Source organism: Cydia pomonella, unplaced genomic scaffold, assembly GCF_033807575.1.
Source record: "Cydia pomonella isolate Wapato2018A unplaced genomic scaffold, ilCydPomo1 PGA_scaffold_71, whole genome shotgun sequence".
NCBI classification, from domain to species: Eukaryota; Metazoa; Arthropoda; class Insecta; order Lepidoptera; family Tortricidae; genus Cydia; species Cydia pomonella.
In genome coordinates this window covers 136,009-142,095 of record NW_026907904.1, presented here as the reverse complement: position 1 = coordinate 142,095, position 6,087 = coordinate 136,009, and the positions used below count along the sequence as shown (strand labels likewise).

The following is a 6,087-nucleotide window of genomic DNA, read 5'->3' as shown; positions in this document are numbered from 1 at the left end:
AATGGTAATATACAAACACACACTGTTACCAATGCCACTGCTGTGTTAAGTGTAAGGCCTGAGTGGACGCTCGAAGCGGAGCGTTCGGCGGGGCGTGCAGCGTGGCGTCGGGCTCACAAGTGATGTGAGCAGCTTGCACTAAGGCCGCTCCTATACGTGTATTTGTTTAACATGCACGCCCAACTCGAGCGTCCACTCAGACCTTACACTAAGAGAACGAGTCTCAGACACGGTCTTCCCAGCTTCGCTGGAAGTTGCTAACTCGCAAGTTTAACTCATGATCGACGATGGCGAAAGGTTGCAAAGGAAAGCGACTGCCATCTGACACTAAACTAGGGCTTATTAGGATTAGTCCGATTTCCTCGTGTTGTTTTCCTTCACCTCTTCCGACGAGAGTCCCGGCATTTTGCCACGGCTCATGGGAGCCTGACGTCCGCTTGGCAACTAATCCCAACAATTGGCGTTATATATATCGTTGTCTAAGTACCCTCAACACAAGCCTTATTGAGCTTACTGTGGGACTTAAGTCAATTTGTGTAATAATGTCGTATAATCTTATACCTTTAAACGAGCAATTCTTGTATATATATATAGTACCTGGGCGACCGAGCGTTGCTCGGTTATAACTATTTATTGTAATATGGCGGTGTATAGGTGATAATCTTAACTACATTTTTTTACTAAATTAAACTTGTCTAAAACAATAAAAATTAAAAAATTATATATAAACTTGAACATATAAAAAAAAACAAAAGTTAGTCACCGGGCGAGATTCGAACCCGTAACACTCGTTTAGCAGTCCGCGTCTTAATAACATAAGACTAATCTATCTAGATTAGTCTTATGTTTGGGAAAACGCGTGTATTCGAGTTTTCATGCGTTTTTCTTTCGACGCAGAATATGGTCGCTAATTTCGTGTTGCCGGCCGCTGTCCGTCTGGTCCAGCGGGTTATTAAGACGCGGACTGCTAAACGAGTGTTACGGGTTCGAATCTCGCCCGGTGAGTAACTTTTTTTTTATTATGTTCAAGTTTATATATATATTTTTTTAATTTTTATTGTTTTAAACAAGTTTAATTTAGTAAAAAAATGTAGTTAAGATTATCACCTATACACCACCATATTACAATAAATAGTTATAACCGAGCAAAGCTCGGTCGCCCAGGTACTATTTATTTATTCTGCACAAGTTAATTCACCAAGAAGACGTCAACTAAAGCTCGCTGCTACAACCCGGCCCAATATTAACTTTGGTACAGTAGATGAATAAATAAGTATACATTTTTTCACCTCATGGTGGAGGAGGAACTACTATACATTTTCGACAAGGTTCACGATCACGAAGCGCACGATAGCCGATAGTTAACAATGCGACTGCTGCGTGTAAACTGAACGAATGCAGGGTCTTGCATCGGCACGAACACTAACCAGGGCTATAACCGCGAAAATCGAAGTTCGTCCATAGCAGGCATTTTTCTCTGTCACTCTAATTACATCTTAATAAGAGTAAAAGAGAAAGATCCCCGCAATTTGCGATTTTCGGTGTTCGCGGTAGGACCCCAGTTCCGCTTAATGTTGCCAATTTGGCAGTTTAAACCATGCTAAATAGGTGGGAAGCGAAAAGTTGCTAAACTTGGGTCGCGGCAATTTAGTTTTGGTATAAATGAAAATTTTAACTATACTATTAACCCTTGGGACGCCTAGTGCCTGATCCGTACCAGTCATGTCAATTGCCAGAGGGTCTTCAATTTTTGTACCCGTCTACTGCCTAGTCCCGGATCTGTACAAACTGTCTCAACTGCCTTGTGCCTTATCAGTCACCAAATTTATTCTAGCATATTCTAACTTAATTTTGAGATCTAAACACTTACAAATAGAGTTTTATATTACTTGCTTTTCAATGTAATATAAGTCTCGGCAGTCAACGGGTGCACGTACGCGAGCCTATCCGGCGTTTGAGGGGGATGGGACGAATCCGGCACTAGGCATTTAACGCGTACAAGTATGTTTGTCGGTTCGGCGTTCCAGGGGTTAATGCTGACTTTATTTTATGCTCGCAAAGTGTATTTGCTGCAAAAGAATTCCACTTTATTTCTCCATGGTATTCAATTATTGTATTTTTCATCACACTTGCTCGAAAAAGTTCTTATTTCGTGCAGGTGTACTGAAGGACAAAGGCCTATTTTGTTCCCACGGGAGTTATGGATTGTGAAAAAGAAAGCTATAACTCCTTTTTTTTTAATTATGTCACTTATTCATACAAATCAAGTAGAATAAATGAGTTTTACTTTTAAAATACTGACGTTTATAATTGGGCATTGGGATTTGGTATGTTTAAAATGAAATAATTTTATTAATTTAACAGCCGTTTAAAATATTTTTACATAATTTTCAATCGTGGCTGAATGCCGGATAGGTCTGTGCCCTCGATGCTAACCTGTCAAGAAATTACAAAATGGCGGACGAATGTTTGATATGTCACCGTATTTAAGAATTATTTCGTTTAAAATTTAGTTTTTTCTTCGCAGGTGTGATGACTCCGGGGGTAAGAATATTGCAAACTCGGGTCTTTAATTAATGTCGCTGCAGACAGAAGTTAAGATGAAAGTCCAAACACAATTGAGCAAAGCGAGAATGTAATGGGCCGCTCTCGGTTTCACCCGATCTCGGCGAATATCTCCACAAAACCGGTCTCGTGTAGTTTTGCCGTGAATGTGGAGCGAGCTTAGTCGCACATTTGATATATGGTAGGGCACACGGATACTACGTGGGTAATACTGAAAGTTTACAGAGTCACTTAAAATAGAGATGACGCAGTGAAATAAAACATTTTCAGTTTGAAAATTTAACTCTTTATGCATTTTTTGATGTACAATTTATTTTGGTGTGATTAGTATTTTAGGAATGCTGGAAGTTTGAAAATTGTATGTAATAGAGCGTTTTTATAACTTAAACTCGAGACATTTTTCATGGTAGAATTTTATACGGCTTTCAATACCCTCGCCCTCGTTCGACAAGTTTGTATCAGGCTTCTTCCCTGCCCCGTTCTTGTGCGTCTTTTTGTAGTAGGTTCTTCGTTTTGGTTTTTTTTTTCATATTAATTTTACGGTTGATAAAAACTAATACTAAAATCGCAGCTGTGTGCTCTATAATAATAAGTTACAATAAGTCGCATGTCAACAGATTCAAACAACCTTAGGTATCCAAAAGAGTCAAGAAAGATGGCAGTACATTTACATGGCTACAAAGTATTCTTTGACATTCAACCTCTATTCCAAATTAACTTTGCTAATACTGAATCAATCCATATCCGTGTCGTATCGAGCGAGAAAAGGCAATTATTACTACTAGTCCAGCCACTATATCTGGACCTCGATTGTCAGAGCAATTACGATGAATCTGAGCCCTCTATTGATTCCAATTAATTGATAGGTACGGCACTGGACCTCTGATGTACAGCGAACTACAAAATTGCATAAACACTAGGGGACCACCCCATTGTAACATTGTATGAAGAAAAAAACTACACAAGGCCTCCTTTATTGCAAGCTTTTTACAAGCTTTTATTTACTTTCACCTGACCGTTGTCTGTTTGTAATCAAATCTTGCAAGTTAAATTTGATAGTATGTGTTTATGCGGGTCAAATCTTGAAAGATATATTTGACCCACTTCCCGGTTTCCGATTGAGCTGAAAATTTGCATACATATGTAAGTCGGGTGACAATGCAATATTATGGTGTCATCGAGCTGATCTGATGATGGAGACAAGAGGTGGACATAGGAACTCTGTGATAAAACAACGCAACCTTGTGTTTAGGGTTTTTAGAATTTGCTCGATGAGTATTAGTTGCCTGTGGAAAGAAAAGTACAGTCAGCGGTAAAAGCTTGTACCAAAAATGAAATTTTTGCCAAAAACTTATTCTATTATGAAATACGAGTAGTAATCTATGTACCAAATTTTAAGTCATTTGAGGAATTTGGATACTAATCACTGTCACTGTTTCTGGAAATTAATCAAAAAAACATTAAACTAAGTGTTTTAAACAACACAAACATTTGAGAAATGTTTGCTTGCTGCTAGAGGTAGAGTACATTTCGCAGAAATTATTATATCTTCCGTATACAATTGCCAACCCTGAATAATATATTAATGAAAAAATATTTAATACATTTTGCACTTAATATAATTAAAATATAAAAAGAAAGTGCATCACTTTTTTTAATATAATATAATTTATAAATTATAATCAAAAAGGTCGAAGAAGGTTCCATACTATTCTTTGAGGATATTACCTTAGGACCTACCAACACATACAGGCTGCTCCAAAGTAAAAAATGGTATTTTTTTAATTTCTTCGAAACCGCTACACCGGTTGTTATGATACTTTGTACACTGGTTCTAAATACCCTAAGTGCCGGTACAGACCGACTGCAACTCGACTGCAACTTGTATGGGAACTGCATGCCGACTGCACTCCAACTGCAACGTCGACGTGCAGTTCCCATACAAGTTGCAGTCGAGTTGCAGTCCGTCTGTACCGGCCCTAATGCATATGTACATTTCGGCTTTGTCCAATGGCTAGGGACACACTGTATTGTCGCCTGGTACCCATAGTACACGCTTTGCTTATTTTGGGGCTAGGTTAAGTGTCCCCAGATATTTATTTCAATCTGCACCCGTGTCGGATTTAAGTTAGGTCGAGCGCGAAAAGCTTATCGCTAATCGTCCAGCCAACATATTCGGACCTCGACTGCCAGAACAACTGGCAATAATCTGAGACCGTCCATTGTTCCCTTTGGGCCTTTCAGTCAGTTATTAAATAGGGAGTATTACTGCAATGTTCTGCCGCCAGAGTGCAGCACTAGCGCCTTTCGTAAACCATAGAGTAACTTTTACATACTGTTTTTTAGCAAGTCATAAAATATAACATTGATGCACAACGGGACTACTTTAGAAGATTATAAATTTAGTTATCTCGACGACAACAACGTACAAGGTGCAAAGTGCTAAAAGGTTCGAACTACGTAATCATGAAGGAGAAACGTGCGAGACGGTTGGAATCATTAAAATCAGCAGCAAAAAGATCGGGTACGGATTGCATCAAAACAGAACTAAATAAATCGACCACAATAAATGGAGGTATGTAATATTTATTTAGTTTTTTTTTATATTTTTGCGTTTATATGCCTAAAAATGTATAAAGTGTTCTATGTGACACATATACCTACATACGTGTAAAGTATTATTTAAGAGAACTACGTACACAGGACTATCTGCCACTGAGAACTATATACGTTACTATAATAGCTGTAGTTAACAAAGCACGTAAATCTATGTGCGACTTAGAATTGTTTACGCCATTTAATCAGTCACTTAGAACTATTTACCTTTTAGAATTCATTTTTGTACACACTCATAATAGTATGACTATTGCTATTTATAACTGTCATTGCAAGTTCTAATTGAAACATTAAAAAGCGTAAGCGTAATATTATGTTATAATGCTATGCTATGTGTAATATAATAACTATCGCAGATTAAGGTTTTATACGGGCAGATTTGTTGTATAGCTAATCCTTATTTTGATCACTGTTTACTTTGCACCACGAATAGAGCTTTACGTATAAATATATGCACATAATGTTAAAGCTTATGTTGCTTTTAATATGCATGGTATTTGACTTTCAGTGTCACCACTAAGGATGGACGAAGCATCATGCGAGGAATTATAAAGAGCACTGCCAACTGCGTTTGAGGAGCCAAAAGATACGCATTCCACTAATACAAGCATATCAAGTCAATTTGAGAATCAAATCTCCATACCATGTTTTGTTAATGACTCTGATTATAGTGCAGGTGAAAGTATGTTTAAAAGTATTAACGAGTTGGAGAGCAGAGAACATATCGAATGCTGTATTAGCACCATCATCATTCGTTTTATTCGGTGAAATCACATACTCGACCCAGTCAACGAATGCACTAGTGTACAACATATAGTAACAGTCCGTTGCCCCATAATTTTTCTGATCTTAACAGTCTTATGAATTCTATAATTATAAAACCTATGAGCATGCCCGAAAGTTGTG

The 6,087-nt window shown here is 37.9% G+C and overlaps 1 long non-coding RNA gene across 1 annotated transcript; it reads left to right on the top strand.

The window, feature by feature from the left end:
- The first annotated feature begins 5,026 nt into the window (after positions 1 to 5,026).
- Positions 5,027 to 5,883, top strand: LOC133534220 (uncharacterized). The gene is made up of 2 exons (XR_009801998.1): positions 5,027 to 5,140; positions 5,690 to 5,883. It is a non-coding gene; the product is annotated as an uncharacterized LOC133534220 (long non-coding RNA).
- Positions 5,884 to 6,087: the final 204 nt, after the last annotated feature.